Source organism: Oryctolagus cuniculus, chromosome 6 (genome assembly GCF_964237555.1).
Source record: "Oryctolagus cuniculus chromosome 6, mOryCun1.1, whole genome shotgun sequence".
Classification (NCBI taxonomy): domain Eukaryota; kingdom Metazoa; phylum Chordata; class Mammalia; order Lagomorpha; family Leporidae; genus Oryctolagus; species Oryctolagus cuniculus.
This window is the reverse complement of record NC_091437.1, coordinates 158905902-158926433: the sequence shown is the minus strand read 5'-3', so window position 1 is coordinate 158926433 and position 20532 is coordinate 158905902. Positions and strand designations below refer to the sequence as shown.

The 20532-nt window shown below is 57.5% G+C and overlaps 1 protein-coding gene across 1 annotated transcript in view; it reads left to right on the top strand.

Moving 5' to 3' along the window:
* Positions 1 to 16509: 16509 nt before the first annotated feature.
* Positions 16510 to 20532, top strand: part of NDRG1 (N-myc downstream regulated 1) — a 45145-nt gene continuing 41122 nt past the window's right edge. The window contains exon 1 of the mRNA XM_002710623.5: positions 16510 to 16662. The gene's annotated coding sequence lies outside the window, so the exon portion shown is untranslated. The remainder of the gene's footprint in view (positions 16663 to 20532) is intronic.

Here is a 20532-nt window from a genome sequence, read left to right as displayed (position 1 = left end):
CCCAAGTGCTTGGGCCCTGCACCCACATGGGAGACCGGGAGGAAGCACCTGGCTCCTGGCTTCAGATCAGCACAGCGCTGGCTGTAGAGGCCATTAGGGGAGTGAACCAATGGAAGGAAGACCTTTCTCTCTGTCTCTCTCTCACTGTCTAACTCTGCCTGTCAAAAATAATAATAATAAAGAAGAAGGTGCCAGGTCTGGGGTGGTGACCCCCCTGACCCTGTGGGTGCTGTCACCCCTGAGGTCTACACCCAGGACAGACATCGCCAGTTGCTGTGACATGGGGAACTCTTCTCCATGCCCTACGGACCACCAGGCAAGGGAGGTGAAATCCATGCATCAGTTCTCGACAAGTGTCCCGAAGTGTCAGCCCAAGCTTGCCACCTGATTTCTCAGATTCCATCAGAAAGGAGAATGTAAATCACTTTAATATTTAATTTGGAAACGGCAAAGCAGACTGCCGATTCCAAATCGCTTATTTCCCAGGAGAACGGTTCTCCGTGGCGAGCGGGGAGCCAGGCAGCAGCCGTGGTCTCCTGCAAGGCCCTGCCCGTGTGCAGTGGCTGTCACCTGCCCAGCTCACCTGTGGCAGGTGTGTCTGTCCCCACGCAGGTCCAAGCACATTTACTTGGCAGGGGTCCCCTGTGGTGGCCCTGGGGGGAGGAAAGGGACAGAGGATATTAATTAAACACCTGCTGCTTGTGGGGAATCTTATTTCCTCTCTTCCTCTTGGGGGCCTTCTGAGGTAGCCATTACACTTCCTGTGGTACAGATGGCACATTTAACACTCAGAGTTTAAGTGGCTTCTTTCCAAGGTCCCAGAGCTAATAACTGAGTAAATGAACATAGTTCCTTTTTACCTTTTTTTAAAGATGTATTTATTTATTTGAAAATCAGAGTTACACACAGAGAGAAGGAGAGGCAGAGAGAGAGAGAGAGAGAGAGAGAGAGAGAGAGAGAGAGGTCTTCCATCTGATGGTTCACTCCCCAGTTGGCCACAACGGCCAGAGCTGTGCTGATCCGAAGCCAGGAGCCAGGAGCCTCTTCCAGGTCTCCCACATGGGTGCAGGGGCCCAAGGACTTGGGCCATCTTCTACTGCTTTCCCAGGCCATAGCAGAGAGCTGGGTGGGAAGTGGAGCAGCCAGGACTCAAACTGGCACCCATATGGGATGCCGGCACTGCAGGCGGTGGCTTTACCCACTACGCCACAGCGCAGGCCCCCTTTAAATTTTCAATTGATTTATTTGAAAGGCAGAGAGAGCGAGAGCGAGAGCGAGAGGTCTTCCATCTCCTGCTTCGTTCCCCGGGTGCCTGCAGGACAGGCTGCAGCTGAGAGCCTGGAACTCAGTCTGGTTCTGGCACTCGGACGCAGGAACCCAAGTTCTTGAGCTCCCCTGTTGCCTCGCAGGGTGCACATTCGCACGGAGCTGGAATGGAAGCGGAGACAGGACTCGAACCCAAGCACTGCAGAGGAGAGAGCAGGCATTCCAAGAGGTGCCTGGACCGCTGTGCCGCACGCTCCTCCTTCCTGCCTTTGGAAACCACAGACGTGAGACAGAACAGACCCCCGTACTACTCGGCTTTCTGTCAGCGGAGCAAAACACTTGAGAGACGCTCCCTGGGAAGCTGGAGATTTGGAGATTCAGTCCCAGACTGGGCGGCCCCATCGGTTTTGGCGAGGTTAGAGGGTGGTGCTGGTAGAGCTTGGGGGTGGGGGAGCCCTGGGGGAGCCGAGAAGGAGGGGCAGTGCCTGGGCCCCTCTCAGCCTTTAGAATGGAGCCTCCTCGGCTCTTATGGCCCTCGCACTAGGTCCCCCTCCTCAACACGGCTGTAGGATTAAGACTCCACCCTCTTGGTGCCATTAATTTATGACTTTGAAGCGCAAATGTCTGTATGAGTTTGGGAACCAGATCTCCTCCAAATCCTTGCACTTGCAGCCTAAACCCGAAGTTCTGTTTGCTCCTGTAACTTCAAGTGTTGGAAAATATCTGGGGGCAGAAAGCAGCAGGAATGTTGATTTGGATGTGCACGGTTGCATGGGTATAGCCTGTTTTGTTCTGATGGCTTTAGCACCGTGGAGCAGTCAGCTCAGGTCCCTATGGGCCACTCACATTTCCAGAAAATTCTCCAGTCTGGCAATCTGTGCCTGCCACTCCTGGCAGCCCTCTGTCCCCATGCGTGCAGGCTCACTGCTGGCTTAAACACCTGTGCCACGGCGCCCACCCCTACTCGCTCATTCTCAAATAAACATGAGTGGCTTCCTTGGAGTCCCCCTGGTTCCCTATCCTAGGCAGTCAGGGGCAGTAAGACCCTCAGCATCCGTCCGTGCAGGTGCAGGCGGTGTCCAGCCTCTGACTTGGGGGGGGGGGTGCTGTGACGTCTGACACCACATCCCTCCCTGAGCCTCATGTTTTCCGTGTGGAGCTCCGGACCCCAAAGCCAGTCTGGACTCAGTTACCAGGCCTGTGACCAGTGTCCCCTGAATTGAGTAGGTTGTTGATAAACACCTTGGCTTCCATTTCTAACTCTTGGGGACAACAATCACTGACTTAGGGTATCCTTTATAAAAACTGTATTCATTTATTTGAGAGACAGACACACTAGCACACACGTGTGCACATGCATGCACACACACACACAGACTCTTTATTTTGCTGGTAAACTCCCCAAATGGCCACAACAGCTAGGGACAGGCCAGGCAAAAGCCAAGAGAGAGAAACTCCATCCAGGTTTCCAATGCGAGTGACAGGAGCCCTATGACTTGGGCCGTCACCACTGCCTCCCAGGGACTGCATCAGCAGGAAGCTGGAATCAGGAGCTGGAGCCGGGAGTGAACCCAGGCATCTGATGTGGCGCGTGGGTGTTCTAACCGGGGCCTTAAGCACCAAGCTGAATGCCCACCCCAGGGTTCTCCTTCACCAGGCAGTGCCTAGCCAGGCGCCTGGGAGAGAGGAGGTTCTTTGTTGTGTATCTCTTGTTTGCCTGTGGCTCTGCTGAAGGGGACAGGAGAGCCCCTGGCCACCAATAGAGGGTCATCTAGGGGGACTGGTGGGCACCAAGCGCACTGCCACTCAGTCACCACAGCCCCTGCCCTGGGCATCCTGTCCAGCCTCGCAGTAGGTCTCTCACCAGGCGGGGTATTCGCCCAGAGGTAGCACAGGGATGTAAGGGTCACCAGCCTGGGACCAAACCCCGACTCTGCCACCTGCTAGCTAGGGTTGGGGCTGAATTGTGTCCCCAGATTCCTTATGGCAGAGTCCTAGCCCACAGCATCTCCAAATGGGACCGCATTCGGGTCTTTAAAGAGGAAACCAAGTTACCCCGAGGTCTCTAGGATGATCTAATCCTAGATGGCTGTGTCCTTACAGGAAGAGAAGATCCGGCCACAGGCAAATTCAGAGGCCAGAGCAGGTGAAGACGCAGGGAGGAGACGGCCTCGCAAGCTCCGGAGGAAACCCACCTGGCTGAGCGTGTGACCTGGCACCCCCAGCCTGGGAGAAAACACATTTCTGTGATCCCAGCCACTGGCCCACACGCTGGGTGCCACTTTTCCCCGTTAAACACCCTCTTTCCCCGTTTGTAAAATCGGGATTACAGTACCATCTCCCTCGTAAGGACTCTCTGAGGTTGCAATTATGGGAGCAGTTGCAACAGGGCGGCACTGAGAGCCGTGGGAGCAGTAGCTGCTGTGTTGTTGATTGCCACCTGTCTGCTCTCTGCACGGCCCCGGAGCTCAGTGCCCTTGCCATCCGCGCCAGGGGGCTGGGTGCTTCACTCATAGGAGGGACTGTTGCTGGACAAACACAGGACCACCAGACTGATGAATGAATGAACGAATGCTGCCTCAAAGTGTATTGGGAGAAAACAGGGCTGCGATGTCATAAAGTAAAAACACACTTCCAGTTGATGTCTTGTTGCTATCTAATCGTAAATGTTTAAAGACAAAAGTAAAACTGCTGGTGGCAGGAATGTGCATGTGTCAGAGTGAAAGTGAGGGCTTTTTTGTTGGGGGTGGGGACAATGGTGCTAGCCCGCACCCCGCCCAGCAGGTGAGCTGGGCCAGAGACGCCTGGCCCCCTGCCAGAGGCTCACCTGTATTTTGGAGGCGGCCACAGCCTGTGTGTGGAACGTGGTGGACGAGTGGAACGTGACTGAGCATGTGGGCAAGTGTGTGCATGGTGGTGGAATCCTGGGAGGCGCTACCAGACACGCCTGCAGAGCCGGGCCGCCTGGGAGAACAGAGCCCTGCAGGGCTGCAGCCTGAAGCCAGCACACAGCCCCAGGTCGGCAGTGCTGGGGTTGTCCTCCAGGGCGGGGACTGCTAACAGGGCTGGGACTGCTAACAGGGCTGGGCCCCCATCTGCCCCAGGGCGAGACTCCTGGGCCTGGCCCTTCCCCCCACCCTCCCCCAGGGGCCTCTCTGCAAGTCACTGAAAGGGGTCGCGCAGGTCCCTGGATAAAGACTTATGTGGAATAATAGTCCATTGTCTGCTCCACGAAATTTCAGAAGTGCAGGGAGGCACAAATGGGTGCTGTTGGGTATCTGCTGCTGGCCACTGCTGGGCAGTCAGTCCTTGGACCAGAAGGGCCTGTCCACCTGCAAACACCCCCACATCCATCTTGTTCCCTTTGGTCTCCTGAGCGCCTACCCCAGCTTGCCTTCCAGTTTTCCAGTCCCGAGTCCACTGGTTTCCTGTGGAAGATGAGGCGTGTTGGAGGTCAAGGGCAGCCTGACGCCTGGCAGTGGGCCCATCCGTCCTGGCCACTGAGCTCTGGGTGTCCAGGATACCGGTGACCAGGAGTTGGTTCTCCAAGAAGAGAGGAAGCCCCACAAACTGCAAATGAGGCTTCCACGTGCCATGATCACTCCTAAGAACCTCCAGGGTCACCACAGGTCGGGGTGGCCACGCCATGGACAAGGAATGGGATCCTGGAGGGGCCCTTGTTTGGGTCTGGAAAGACAAAGCAGCCACGCACCTGTTTGCACACGGCCTTCTCTCCCCTCTCTTGGCCCACGCTTTTTCTAGGCCTATTCCTCTAGGTTGACTTGAAAATCACTACAGTGTCCCCCAAAATGGAAGTCCGTCTCCATCTGTTGTCCAGCAGAGTAGAGAAAGATCTTCCCGGTGTTTCCTGGGGCATCATTGTCATGTGTTAGTTAAATTGCCCAGGCAGAACTTTCTAGACTCACAGATCAATAGAACGTTCTCTACTCGTGGAAACGTGTGCTGGTCAACCCAGTAGCCATTGGTCGTGGGGGTCATTGAAATGTGGCTGATTTTTCATTTCGTTTCATCTGAACTAATTTAAAGCAAGCCTCATGAGGCTACTCACTATTATGTGACAATTAGGCCACACAGTTTTAGACACCCACCGGGGAGGTGTCTCCCTCTCAGCCCCACCGCCACCCTGTTCTACTCCTGTGTGCCTGAAGCCTGCTCTCTCTATGAGGGACCATGAGCTTTGCGCCCTGGCCTCTGTCTCCTTCAGGGATGCAGGCGTCCGGCTGCAGGTGTGTGGGTGGGGACCGCAGACCACAGGTCAGGTGTGCAAGAGCTAGCTGCTATGGTTTGTTGTTACAGAAGCTCAAGTCAAGGTTGAATTTCTCAAGGCAATGTCGGTAGCAGGGGCCTGGCGGGCAGTGTCTGAGTCACCGGGGCAGGGCCTTCCAAATGGATTAACATTCTTGTAGGCCTGTGTCCATCACTGTGAGAGCCGAGGCAGCCCCAGGACCTTGCTCTGTGCAGCCGCCTGACCTTGGCCTTCCAGCTTCTGGAATCTGTAAGCCCAAACCAGCTGCACCTTATACATGCCCCAGCCTTGGGAGTTTGATAGAGCCACAGAAGACAGCCCCAAACAGTATCTGTTTCTTTATTTTCTTTAAGTCAGTGGAGACCTGCAGACCCCATTTTGCCTGCTAAGTGGAAAATTCCATCTTGGTCATGAAGGGGGCATCCAGCTCCCGACACCTGTGTCGGGTTTCCAGGGCTAAGCATGGAGCCGCCAGGCTTTGGGGGTAACCCGGGCTTCCTTCCGGGCAGGATGCTGCCTGGGCACCAGGATCTCCTGAGAGGGGACAGGTTGAGGACACAGCAGCTTGTCCTTACCTCCTGGTGGCAGGGACAGGGCCTCTGTTGCTAACAGAACCCCAAACCCTGCCCCACCCCGGCGGAGGATTCTCCCCGCCTCTTCACCTTCCAGTTTCTCAGCTTCCCTTTGGTGTTCTTGGCACAGAGGGTACATGCCTTAGGTTTCACCCAAACAAAACCCAGTAAGGGCCGAGCCTCCCTTTGGGCCTGGCGATGCTAATCTCTGGGTGGAGACGGCTCCAGCAGGCCAGGGTTCTTCCCAAGAGCCCTGCTACAAAGTGGAAAGAAGTCCGCTATTTAACTCTGCCGCACAGATTCTCCCTCCAAGGACTCTCACTCTACGTGCAGAAGATGGGGGAGAGGCCAGGGCAGCCCCGTAGCCAGTGGGTTCTCGTAGGGCAGCTCTGAGTAGCCATGACCACCATGGGGCCTGCTGGGCGGTTGCCTTGGAGGCCCTTGGGAGGGGTTGGTGTTGGCATTGTCCATTTCAGAGACGAGGACGCTGGGCTCCCAAGAGGCCAGACGATGCGGCCAAGGTCTCTGGGGATGTAACCCAGGACTGACCGTCTAGAAGCTTCTGTTCCCACAGCCAGCCCAGGAGCAGGTGCTGCAAACGTGGAGGAAGGAGAGGGGCAAACAGCCAAGTGCCTTGGGTATGGGAGGAGTCCTCAGTCAGGGCTTGAGGGAATGAGTCACAGGAGAGGGTCCTGGTGCTGAATCATCCAGGTGATTCTATTCTGGAGGGCTGCCTGCCTCCCAAAGCCTCACCCCCAACCCCCTAGCATCTCCTTTAATGGTCAATCCCCTTGTCACTCCTACTCAGCGTCCCCACCCCACCCAGGGGGCGGGGAGAGGTGAGATCACCGGCCCCACCCCTTTCTCCTTTTCAATAGAAGTGTTCTGCTCAGGGCTAGAATTGCGGTGAGGCAGGTTCAGTTTCCTGAGACCTGGGACCTAGGGCCAGCTACACTCTGCTGGTGCCGGCGCCCAGCATTCCCCACCAGCCTTCCGTGCCTAGAGTCCCTTGCATATAGGGAGGCGCTCTCTAGGAGGGACCATGAGCTTTGCGCCCTGGCCTCTGTCTCCTTCAGGGATGCAGGCGTCCGGCTGCAGGTGTGTGGGTGGGGACCGCAGACCACAGGTCAGGTGTGCAAGAGCTATCTGCTATGGTTTGTTGTTACAGAAGCTCAAGTCAAGGTTGAATTTCTCAAGGCAATGTCGGTAGCAAGGGGAAAGAGGGAACCAATATGGGTTTGGAGGTCACCTGGACGGGGCAGTTAGGGACTGGCTTGGCAGATGCTTTAGCTGGGGCACCTTGGTCCAGAGACTTCATTCTTCGCCCTCATAACAAGAGGGTGACATAGCACAGGTTATGACAAGAGCAGGCACATGGCTTACAGCAGCCCTCTGCCCCTGGTTACGCGTTCTCTGTTGCCCTTAGCCATGAACCCATAGTCCAGGACTTGACCCTGTCTGAAACTCACCTGGCCCATTTGCCAAACAGACATGGGGTAACCCCTTCTTTGTGGCTGGGGTGCTCCCTGCATGAGAGGACACAAGTAAACTCCCTGGCTCAGGGGAGCCATGTGGGTCACGGCAAGCTGACCACGTGCCTGCTTCTCATTCTTTCCTCTTGCAAGCCTCGAAGGCCAGACATTCTGCGTTCCAGTCAGTGGGGCTTCCGGCATAGACAGAGCTCCAAGAGAAGAGAACACCAAGCGAAGATGGAGGAGGAGGAGGAGGACGAGGAGAATACAGGGGAGAGAGCCGCAGAAGGGGGCAGGGGAGGGATGGACAGTGTCCCATTCTCAGGGAGTTTGATGGGAACAGGCCCTAAGCTTCACGCAGGCCGCACAGGGAGCAGCAGTCCGCCATCCTGGAGCGTGTGGCAAACAGCAATGCCTCCCCATGGGACAGGAGCGAGCTGCTCAGAGCATTCAATAGGACACAGCCTGCACTCACATTCACTGACGGCCACCTGCGTGCCTGTCAGGAGATGCTGACGGAGCTGGGTCTCCCCAGAATGAGCAGGGGTGGCTCACCTCACCTCTGTGAGCCTGTTGCCTTGTTGTTAAATGGGGCTATAGTACATGCTTTGCAAGGTGGTTGCAAAAATCAGAACTGAAGTGCTTAGAGGGCCCCGGAGAGTGCCTGACACGCCGCAGGCGTTCCTCAAGTCTTCATGGATTAAAATCCGTGGTGCATAATTCTTTTCCATACTCTCCATCCTCTCCTTTGCTAAGTCGGTAGCAGCCGAGGACCATGCGGTTCAGAGAGGGGCGTGGCTTAGCCCAGTTCCCACAGCAAAACCCAGCAAGTTTGCAGCAATGCCAAGCTTGCCTTCAAGTCCAGGAATGGGAAATGGCTGCAGACATGGAGTTGGAAGAGAGCGGATGGGCTAGGATTTGTATTTCTCATGGAGGAGCAGAGCAAGGACGAGCTCTTGAGAGGGTTTCCTTCATAGCAGGACCTCTCATCAGAAATGGAGCAGCCAGGACTGGAACTGGCGCCCAGATGGGAGGCCAGTGCCACAGGTGGAGGCTTAGCCTATTATGCCACACTGCTGGCCCCTCTACTGATTTTTTATAACTTGCTTTTTTCCCATAGCCATACATGATGCACAGCTTTGCATTTAAAAAAAAAAAGAATCTCACTCGCCATCCTTGGAGGCCGCATGTAAATACGTGAAATAGATGATATCAGCCTTGTCTGGCCTCATCAGCAAAGCACATGCAAATGTATGGGGATGGCAATGAGATCCCAGCTTCCACCTGTCGCTTGGGAAAGCATCCAGAGGCAGACAGGCCCACACCCACCTGGCGGACCCCACCTTCCTCTGCCTGTGGGAAGGCAACTGGCAACATAGTAGCAAAGACCTTGAAAGGAGATACACTGACCCACACACTTCCCTTCCTGCCTTGACCCAATAATGGTACAGGAAGTGGGGTAGCATGTGGGAGGCTGGCCCCTCCAGCAGGAAAGTGGGAACATCCAGCAGGACCAATAATTCGTGAGAGGTCCTTCCAGTGACCGAATAAATACCCCTTGTCCTGGATAGGGCCATGGGGGTGGAGCTGTGGGGAGGTTCCAGGGGGGCGGTCATGACCCCTGTTGGCTCTTTGGGTCTCCCTTTTTATAACTGTTCTGCACTTCAGCTCTTTGCATTTTTTCTTTCACACATGTTGTATTCTGTAATAAGAAAGTAAAGAAATATGTAGGCAATTTTTTAATGCAAAGCAATTAATTTAATGCAAAAGCAAGTTATAAAAAGTCAGTAGAGGGGCTGGCGGTGTGGCATAGTAGGCTAAGTTTCCACCTGTGGCATTGGCCTCCCATCTGGGCGCTGGTTTGAGTCCCAGCTGTTCCACTTCTGAGCCAGCTCTCTGCGATGGCCTGGGAAACTAGTAGAAGATGGCCCAAGTCCTTGTGCCCCTGCTCCAGTGTGGGAGACCTGGAAGAAGCTCCTGGCTCCTGGCTTTGGATCAGCACAGCTCTGGCCATTGCAGCCATTTGGGGAGTGAACCAGATGGAAGACCTTTCTCTCTCTCTGCCTCTGCCTCTCTGTAACTCTGCCTTTCAAATAAATAAATAAACCTTAAAAAAAAGTCAATACAGTATAAGATTTTTAAACACTGTCATCAAAAATCCCTATTTTTAAATGCTGTTATAAAATTTAAAAATATATTTACACACACACATACATACATACATGCATATAGACCCACAGAACAATGCCTACAGGCACAAAAAGCACCATATTACTAGAGATTATTTCTGAGTGCTCATTTGTTTGAAGTTTTGTGATGCCTATTTTTCAAAGGTGTGAATGTACGTAGTTAGTGATTGCCTGAATGGTCTAATAGTTCTACACGGACCATCTCCCTCTCAACTGTCGTACGACCATTTGGGGAGGATTTCCCAGTTGCTAGTGTGCTCAGGACTGAAGCATTCTCTGCTGGCACTAAAAGCTCCTGCATACAGGAATCTAACTGATTGACCTCCATAAGCTGGGAACCCCTGGTTTGTTTTAGGTCCCGCCCCTTGGGGGGCGGAGCATCAGAGGCCACACCCCCTCAGGCGGAGCTGGGTGGCCCTGTCCTGCTGTTTGGACTGCAAGGGCTATATTTTCTCCTCTCCTGGCATGCCCTGGTGCTGCCTTTGCCTCCTCCTTCCTACGCAGTCATAGCTTGGGTGTTTCCAGGAAGCCCCACAGCCTCCCATGCCTCCAGATCCCTGGCCAGCGACCAGGCGGTCAGTGAGCCAAGCCTGGGCTGAGAGTCGGATTTTGTGTGTGGTGTTGGCCAGCTGTGACTTCGGCTTCCTCATCGGGAAAGGGCTGCCTACAGAACTGGGGACACTCCCCCCTGAATAGCCCCTGTGCTCTGCACTCGGAAGGAAGGTCGGTAGGTCCATCCTCCTCCCACTCAGAACTCATTGAACACAGCCGGATTTGGAGTGTTTGTGGGGTTCTCTCTGCACCCCCCCCATTTGGCTTAGGAACAGGGTCGCCATGTTTGCATTGTCTTGTACCTGAAGACAACGTTAGCTGTTCTGCGCTCCTGCCCACCAAGCCCTGGGTATGCACCTGTGTGTTGTTGGATGGCTTGCCCCTCCCGGAATGTCAGGGGGCCTGCACAAAGAAGCTGTCCCTTGCCCTTGGTCGTGGTACATGTCAGACACTTCTTGCTCGCATGTGTGTGTGGGGTGGACATTTCACTCTGTGTCCAGAAAGAGGCAGACCCGGGCAGGGCCCAGGAGCATCAGTGCTGTCGAGGAGCAGGGGATCAGGGAGCTCCTAGCGAGGGGTTTCAGGATTCAGTTCAGAGAGCAAGCGTGACAAGTATAAAACAGGAGGGCACCCGACCCGCTTCCTCGTCTTCCTTGTTCTAACAGCAGTGGCCGGATGGTTGCTGACCAGCAGGGACTTGACCTCCAGGTACAGCCAAGGGCAATCTGTCTGAAATGTAACGTGACATAAAGCATGCAACATCAGGCCATAAAATCCTCCTGCAAGTCTGCAAAGCCGGATGCGGGAGCGCAGCTTCCGGCCGACTGTCTGCACACAGAGACTCCATCTTCCACCGCCCCCAACTCCCCTCTCCGCTTCCCCCTCCCCTGCTCTCCCTGCCGCCCTCCTTCCATCTAATTAAGTACCACTTGAGTCTCGGGCACCCTGTGAAAGATGGGGTGTCCCCGAGATGGAGGAGCCACGGTCCCCCAGCAGGGAGCTCCACTCTGCAGTGGCCAAGCAAAGATGCAGAGGGCGGGAAGGGGCCCAGCTCGACTGGATGAGGCAGGCAGGCAGGTTTGTCCGGAAAGTGCAGGCCAGGGGCAGGGCATGCAGGGCCAGCAGGCTCGGGAGGCGTGGCCGCCAAGCACACAGGCAGGCCCTCAAGGTCCCAAGGCTCTCCAAGGAAAATTGGGGAAACCTCCTGGGATTCCCACCTTCCCACAGGTGCGAAGGTCTCTAACTAATTTATGTGAAATTAATGACAGCCATGATATTTCTTGAAAAGATTTATTTATTTATTTGAAAGGCAGAGTTACAGAGAGAGGGGAGGAGGAGAGGGAGAGGGAGAGGGAGAGGAAGAGAGAGAGAGAGAGAGAGAGAAAGAATATCTTCCCATCCACTGCTTCAACTCCCCAAATGTCTGAAACGGCCGGGGCTGGACCAGGTTGAAGCCAGGAGCCAGGAGCTGCATCTGGGCCTCCCACGTGGGTGCAGGGGCCCAAGCCCTTGTGCCATCTGTTGCTTTCCGAGGCACAATAGCAGGGAGCAGCCAAGACTCGAACCAGTGTCCACATGGGATGCCAGCATCACAGGCAGCAGCCTACCCTGTCATGTCACCACACCAGCCCAGAAAGCCATGACATTTAATCGAGAAAGAATCTCTCTAAGAACAGAGCCAACACCAAGAAGGGCTGAGAGGTGGGAGATGCTGAGACAGACAGCCCACTGCTATCAGGCGGGGTTGGGCCGGGCCAAAGACAGCAGTCCAAAGCCCAGACCAGGTCTCCCATGTAGGTGGCAGGGACTCAGCTACTGAGCCGTCACCTGCTTCCTCCCAGGGTGCACACTGGCAGGCAGCTGGAGTGGTGGGCAGAGGCAGGGCTCAAATGTAGGCGCTCTGGTGTGGGGTGTGGATGTCCTAAGCCAGTGCTCTGGGCCTCTTTATCAGGGCACCAATGCCATTCCTGATCCCCTGAGGGCCCCACCTCCAAACATCATCCCACGGTGTGTTCGGTTGAATCTAGCCATCGAGACCATAGCAGTCCCATGTGACAAGCCCACGTGGGTAGCTACGGATGCTGCTCCATGTCCCAGGAGTAAGGAGAGCGTGGCCAGTCACACACTGGCTGTTCAAGTGACAGTCACTTCCACTCACCTTGCCAACCCAGGTCGTGCTGCTACACGCACATTTAAGGAGGGATGGGCTTCCAGTGTGTGTCCCAGATGGGTGGCTGAGTGCATGGGGACAAGACCGCTCCACCAGAGGACCAGAGTGGAGGTGAGAGGGGGGAGGGCATGGAGAGGGAAGCAGTGCCCCACTCCTGGGTGGGACATCCTCGTGGCCCCTTGCCACAACAGGAAGGGGACAACGGAGTCGGCGGGCAGCAGGAGCCTTGCCAGGTTTCAGGAGGCCAGACCCGTGTTCAAGGTGGCAGCAGGTGGTGATAGGGGCTGGAGGGAAGGGGGCACAGTGGGGAAGCCGGGCGGAAGCTGCTGCGGGAGTTTCCCTGCTCACCTGCTACAAACATTTGCCAAGTCCACGTTCAGCGTGTCTGTCCCCAGTCAAACACACGTCCACCTAGAATTCCAAGTTAGAACCGAATTTAGGAGGTGGGGGCTTGGGGTCACGCTGGATTAGGATGGGTCCTCCAGGTGACATCTCGGGCATCCTTATCAGAAGAGGAGAGGGCTCATGGAGGGACACAGGAGGACAGAGGTCTCTAGAGACTGGAGGGACGCCAGGCACGGCCAACAAGCGCCAGGGGCTGGAGGAGGAGGGAACCACTTCTCCACCCCGGCTCCCACCTGGACCTTTGTTGGTGTCTGGCCTCCTGACCTGGGCAGGAATGTGTTTCTGGTGACACCCAGACACCCAGGTAGTGGGGATTCGTCACTGCAGTTCTAGGAAAACACGCCAACCAGGAGCTGGAGGAAGCTGATTTTCGGGGGCCAAAGCTTGTGCACCCCTTCATTCCCACTCAGTGAAAGGCTTGTTCCGCACACCGGCACAGCCTAGTTACTCTCATTTGCAACTGCTTCCTTCCCCAGTCTTTTCCACGTTTGTAGCTGGGTGTTCCAGGCCAGGCAAGCTCGCGGAGAGCTGGGGTGATCTGTAACACATCCTGAGCCTCAGAGCGAGGTCTCTCCACAAGGGGTCAGGCAGCAAGTAAAAGAATCTCCCCTGTGCCTGCAGCACGACTGGGCAGAGCGAGGAGGGCTCAGAGAAACATTTGCATCTGCTGTGCACGGGGATGCCTTGTGGACGGAGCAGGGAGGGGTGGGCCGCGACCAGGATGGTGTGGACTGGCGTCTTATCCAGAGCCTTCTCTGCTCCAGGCACTGTTGTCAGCTCCTTCCAGGCATCACTAACGCACATGTATCACTGGCAATGACCTCTGTTGGAGGGAGACGGGTGTGGAGGACAATGCTAAGATGCAAATGATTCCCAAAGAAAGAGATCGAAACTTGGCTTCTGGGGAGGGAACAAAGGCTGCTGTTTTTCCCAAACTGTGGGACCAGGTCCAAGAGGAACCAGAAGAGGAGATGAGGAAGTGGGCACCATTTGTGCAGGGCGAGTTTTGAGAAGCCTGGGGAGGAAGGAGTGAGGCGGCCTGGGCCAGGGCTTGGGATCCAGAGACGCCTCATTTAGCGAGGGTCCCTGACCAAGGGAATATGCAGATGGACATATTGACTGGAATGACTCACACTAGAGAGACGGGTGGATGCTGGGGAGAGGGAACCCTGAGGGAGCCCCCTACCGGATCTGGGGAGAGACACTGGCCGTTCAGGTGGGAACAGAGTTTGGGGATGCAGCAGTGGGCTCACTGCCAGGGCAGGTGTGGGAAGACCCCAGCTTTTCTCGCTCACTTCCCCCACGCACACGGAGGGGTGGGAATTGGCCTGAGGTCCCAAGAACCCACAGGCTCCAAGGAGGGTTGGGAATAGATAATTCATTTAAATTATATTATAATAATTCTAGCATGAACTTGAAGGTGTTGACAAATAGAAATTTCCAGCGAACTGGAGTTCAGAAAATCCAGTCTCTTCCCGTGATGGATTTACAGCACCTGTGCCTTCGCTAAGCAAATCGAATTCTGCTGCTGACCAGTGAGAAGGAGAAAGCATCCCATCAGCTCCAAGCGACGGCAGCCGGTTCAGCTCCGAGAGCCTTTGATTCCTCCCTCGGCGAGGGCTAGGGCTGCGGAGGGGCCGGCAGCTCTCTGTTCTAGGGGGTGACGCCGCCACGGAGGGAGCACCCTCTTCCTGTGTGCGTGCACACAGGTTGTGACGGTGAGTGAAACAGGAGACAGCGCCTCATCCAGACACCTTTCCCAAGGTGGGCAGGGCTGGCCTTGGAACGGAAGCCTCTGCTGGGGACAGTTCCCCTCCACCGTCCCCATCCTCCCTGCCCGTGTCACACTCTTCCACCCCTCCCCTTCCAGAAGGTTGGGCTTCCTAAACACAAAACCCACCTTCCACCGCGAAAGGTCATCACAGCTTTGAGCTACAGCTCTGGGCGGCTCTGTGTGCCCAGGTCCCCAGCCTGGAGGAGAGCCAGGGCTGCTGGAGGGACCGGGTTCACAGCTCAGCAGGGAGTGGGGTGGGGAAGCGGCACCTGAGTTTGCCTGGGAACTGGCCCTGGGCTCAGTGGCAGATTATAAGCTGGGCAGGCGGCTCCAGGACCGGGGACCAGCACAGGGCTGAGCTGTGCCTTGGGGCCTGAAGGAAGACTTCCTCAAAGGGACAGGAAGTGGCCTCTCCTGGCAAGCAGCCCTTCTCCAACCCACACACTAGGGCTTCCACTGGAGCAGCTGCTGTACTTCTGAACTTGACACTATCTTTGGCATGTAGCAAAGCAGAGGTGCTCAATATACCTTCGTTGAAAGCCAAAACAGAAGTCACCGCGGGGAAATGAAGGGGTGGAAGAAAATTGTCACCCAGCCTGTCGGGTCTGGGAGTGTCTTTGGACAATAGGACGGTGCCCGAGGTTGCCAACTCTGTGTTCATCCCCACGTCCTCAAATCTAGAACGGAGCCTGGAGGTAGCAGGCGCTCATCAGGATTACGGAGCAAATGGACTTGGCTCATCTCGCTGTACGGATGGGGAGACTGAGGCCCAGGGCTCTTCTCTACAGAGACCAGCTCATAGCAGCAGCTCAATAAAGACTTGTGGGAGCCAGCACAAGTTAGTGTCAGGGCCCTCGGAGGTCAGCTTTGGGGCAAGTTTGGGCTTGAGGGGTTGGGGAGGGGAGAGTTTGTCTTGGGGTCTAGCCCTGGGCTCAGTGGCAGATTCAAGCTGCCACTGGGTGGCTGGCCTGGGGACAGGACCCTGCTGAGCTGTGAGTGCAGCCGCAGCCCGCAACATATCAGAAACCACTGGGGAGCTTTTAAGGAACCCCAAAGTCTCCTCTCTCCTGCTCTCTTGAGATTCTGATTATCCGGGCTGGGCCCTGGCATCCACCTTTGTTAAAAAGAGAAACACAAAAGCTCCTCTGGGGCCGAGAAATGGCTGCTGTCGGGCCGGCGCTGAGGTTGGAAAGGGGTCGAGAACCTCCACGGCTCGCCCCCTCATCCCGCCCTCGACTGGGGCTCAGTTTGTGGGGCAGGGAAGGGAAAGTGAGGGCGAGGGGAGGCGCCGGCCTTGGGGCGGGGGTGGAGGCAGGATTCGCGAGCGCCGAGGCTGCACGGGCGGGCACCCGGTGGTAATCACAGGGAGCCGGCCCAGCGGAAGCGCCTTGGGAAGGCGGCGACTGGGGGCTCTGGAGCCGAGCACTGGGGGAGGTGGGGCGAGTCGCCCGGAGGGGCGCCAGGGCGTGGCGCCGCGCGGTTCTTAGAAGGAGCTGTGAGGCAGGGATGGGGGCCAGCGGGGACGCACGTGCACACGCGTGAACGCCCACGCGCGCGCGCGCGCACACACACACACTCGCTCGCCAACGCACCCCCGGCCCTCGGGACGCAGGTCGCGCGGCAGGCAGAGCCGAACCGCGGCCCGGGTCACCGCTCGCTCCCTGCCCCCCGCCGCCGCCGCGCCCCGACCGAGGCTTGCGCAACAGGCGGCGGTCCGGGCGGGCGCCCGCCGAGCGCTGCCCCGGTGCGGCCCGGCGCGCCCGGGTGGAGGGAGCGGGAAGGGGTGTGTCCCCCCGGCGTGCGGCCCGGGAGGCCGGGGCGGGGCGCGCGCGGAGGCGGGGCCGCGGCGCCTATAAAGCCGCCCTCGGCCGGGACATAAACAAACCGCGCCTGGCTGCCGGCTCGCGCCCGCGGGTGCACACCCATCCTCGCCGCTCCGCTCGCCTCCCGCTGGACGCCTGGGCACCGCGCCTTTCCTTTCTCCCTCTGCCGTAGGTAAGCCCGTCGCGCTCCTCGTCCCGGGCCCCGCGGGGGAGCAGACAGGGGCGCTGTGGCGGCGCCCGAGCCGCCCTTTGTGGCTCCGTGGGTTCCAAGAGCCAGCGCCCCGGAGCTCCCCGCGCGCGGCCACCCACCCAGGGCGCGGGCGCGAGGGGACTCTGGGGACTGGGCTTCGATGAGGGGACAAGGGCGTGGGGAGCCATCCCAGTTCGCCTTCGTCCTGGCTGGGGATATGGGCGTCCGCGGGTCTGGAAGGAGGCGGGAGCCAGCCTGGGAACACCTGGATGGCGCTTCCTGGCGGCCTCTCCCGGTCGCGGCTGGCGGCGCTGGCCGGGGCGCAGGAGCTAGGTGGAGAGAAAGAGGCACAGAGCCCACGGAGCGAGAGGTTGCGCGCGCGGGTGTGGGTGGGTTGGATAGGGGTGAGCGGCTCCTGGGTGTGTGGCTGCCCAGGCTGGGCCCCGATGGGTGTGGATGCGAGGGGCGGGTGCCGACGCAGCCCCGAGACCGGGGTCCTGTGTGTGTGTGTGTGTGTGTGTGTGTGTGTGTGTGTGTGTGTGTGGGGAGGGTCCGGGGTGTGTCGCGGCGCGTGCGACGCGCGCGGGAGCCAATGTCCGCGGGCACCGCCAAGCAGCGTGCGCCCCCCGAGGTGGCCCGGGGTTGGTGCTGTGCAGCGCAGGGGAGGTGGCCGGGGTGCCGAGGGTCTCGCGGGCGTCTGGCGGCCCCCTGCGCTGGCCGTAGCAATGCGTGGCGTCATTTTCGCCTCCGCCCACCCTCCCCCGCTTTCCTTCCTTGGCTGTCTCTGGGCCCGGCCTCTCCTGCCCTCCCTAGGGGGAGAACAGCTGGAGTTGCTCGGCCATTCCCGGGAGATGCGCTGCTTCGGCCTCGCGGAAGACTTTGGGGCAGGACGAGGGGCCGCGCGGCGAGCTCGGGGGGACGTGCTGCCTGCGCCTCTGTCCTGTGAGGAGCCAAAGCTAGGAATTCGGGGGGTCGCGGCCTCACCCCACGGCCCCACTCCGCCTACAGAGCCCACTCCCTCAGAGCAGCACCCCTCCTGGCTGGAACTGGGAGGAGGCGCCCAGCAGCAGGTGGGGGAGGGAGGGCCGCCTTATTTGGGGCCCGGGAGCACCCCCTTTCTAACAGATGACCCGGGCACTTAAGAGCGGCTCCGTTAAGCTACTGGAGAAGAGCAAAGCTTGCGAGGTCAGCCAATGGCCATGTCGGAGGAATTTGGACAACCATCCAATGCCCCTTCGCGCGCTTGTCCTCCCGAGAGCCTCCAGTAAACATGCTATCTACATGCAAACCCCAGGCTTGCTAGGAAAATGCAGTTCCGACAGACCCAACCCAGCTCCCCATATAGACTCCCAGTCTTTACTGAGTGCCACAAGTGGGCACTGAAGAAAGCCAGGTGCCCAGAGGCAGGGCCCCAGCGCCTGCCTGCCAGGGGCTGCTGCTGGCTGTTGGGGAGACCGTGCGGGTGCAAAGGTGGGCGGTTTGTGCTGTGGCTGGTGGTGGTGGGGGGTGTCGGGAAGGACAGAGTGGGGGAGGGACGGCTGTGAGTGGTGGAAAGCCTCAGGAGTGGTGCTCGGGTGTGGGTGTAAGGAGCGCCCCCTGCGGTGTCCCCCAACCTGTGACTTCTTAGCCATGCGGGACCTTGTTTCCCGCTACAAGGTGGGCTGCACAGGGGTGGGGGCTGTGCCTGCCTCGCCCTGCAACTTGTCACCCGGCCCAGGGCCTGGCACGCAGAGGACACTTTCACAGGGCCAACCGAATGCTTCTGCCTCCTGTGACCCAGCAGGTGGAGTCCCGAGGAGGGAGCCGCCCTTGGCAGGTGGAGGTGTGGGGTTGGGCTCTCCAGGGAGCTTGGCACGTGCCTTGGGGTCTTGCCCTCCCGAGGTCGTCTCCTTGAAGCCACAGGCACACCCAGGACTGCCGACTGTTGGCTTGGTTGCTTGGCATGGAACAGAATATCCACACGGGTGCTAGTCCAGTCCAACCTCTTTGCATCTTCCAGGTGGAGGGAGGGTTGTGCCCAGTCCTGGTGGGAACCGGAGCTCCCCCGGGAGTCTGTGGTCTGGGCAGAGGCCGTGTAAGGGGTTCCAGACTCCATTTGGGCCCGTCTGCTTCTGAGGGGCAAACTAGTGTCTTGTAAGGAAACTTCGGAGGCAGAAGGTGAGTTTTTGTTTTTTCTTTTAAGTTTATATCAGGTATTTAGAGATGAGCAAAATCAGGCCCCAGGGGAAGAGACCCAGGGTCTCAGCCCCTGGCAGGGGGCCTTTCGCTGGATGGGGGCTGCCAGGTCCAGGTGATGGATGGCAGGCTCTGCCCCACCCCCTTCCCAGGGAGCATTGAAACCGCTGGCCTGAACTTGCCCCAGCGTGGACCGGAGAGAAAGCTGCCATTGTGTTTGCTGGTGTTTTCTTCCTTGGGACTCAACTCCAGAGAATCCTGTCCAAGGCTTGACTCAAAGGCCCTGGCCTGGGAAAGAGAGCCAACGTGATGACTCAGCATCTGAGACCCCAGCAGGGAGCAGTCTGACTCAGCAGGGAACAGGCTGGGCTCAGGCTGGGCTCAGGCCTGGAAGCTGGAGGGAAGACCCGAGGGTCAGGGTCAGACACCCCCCCACCCCCCGCCAGTTTCTCCAGGTCACCTGCTGCCTCCTCCATCCCATTCAGAACTTGTGGGAGCTCTGCCTGGACTGTGTGACCCCACTGAATGGGTGAGGAAGCCGAGGCTGGCCGGCTTGAGGGCTTGTCTGTAGCCACATGGCTGCAAGCAAGAGAGCCGGATTTTGAGCCCAGAGTGAGAGGCTCACAGCCTTGGTGCATTTCCGGGACCGCATGCTGTGGTGTGAGGGGGGGAGTCAGACCAGAACCGGAGAGAGCAGAGAACGCTGTACCTCAGTTTCTTCTGTAAACTGAGAATACCAGGTGCATCTCATCAGGACGAAGACAGGAGGGCACTGGAGAAAGTTGGAGGGAGCTGGAATTAAAGATGCTTATGTTGATGGTGCATGGATGTTTATATCCATGCCTATGGGGGTCTTCAAAAAATTCGTGGAAAATGCATATTATGGGGGCTGGTGCTGTGGCATAGTGGGTAAAGTCTCCGCCTGCAGTGCCAGCATCCTATATGGGCACCGGTTTGCATCCTGGCTGCTCCTCTTCCTATCCAGCTCACTGCTGTGGCCTGGGAAAGCAGTAGAAGATGGCCCAAGTCCTTGGGCCCCTGCACCCACATGAGAGACCTGGAGGAGGCTCCTGGCTCCTGGCTTCGGATTGGTCCCGCTCTGGCCATTGCGGCCATCTGGGGAGTGAACCAGTGGATGGAAGACTTCTCTCTGTGTCTCTGCCTCTGCCTCTCTGTAACTCTGCCTTTCAAATAAACAAATAAATCCTAAAAAATGCATATTATGACATACTGCTTGGATTTCAGAATTTTTTGAACCAAATGAACTTAATTTTTTGAAGATTTATTTATTTTTAGAGATTTATTTTTAAAGTTATTTACTTATTTGAAAGAGTTACAGAGAGAGGAGGAGAGAGAGACACATACACACACAGAGAGAGAGAGAAAGAGAGAGAGAGAGAGAGATCTTCCATCTGCTGGTTCACTCCCCAGATGGCGGTAACAGCTGGGGCTGAGCCAGGCTAAAGCTAAGAGCCAGGAGCTTCATCCCACCTGGGTGCAGAGGCCCAAACACTTGGGCCATCTTCTGCTTTCTGCAAGCCGTCAGCAGGGAGCTGGATCGGAAGTGGAGCAGCCAGGACACGAACCGGTGCCCACGTAGGATGCCGGCGTTGCAGGCAGCGGCTTCTCCTTGGGTTCCATTTTCCTGTGAACTTTGGGAGCTGTTAGTCCATGTGA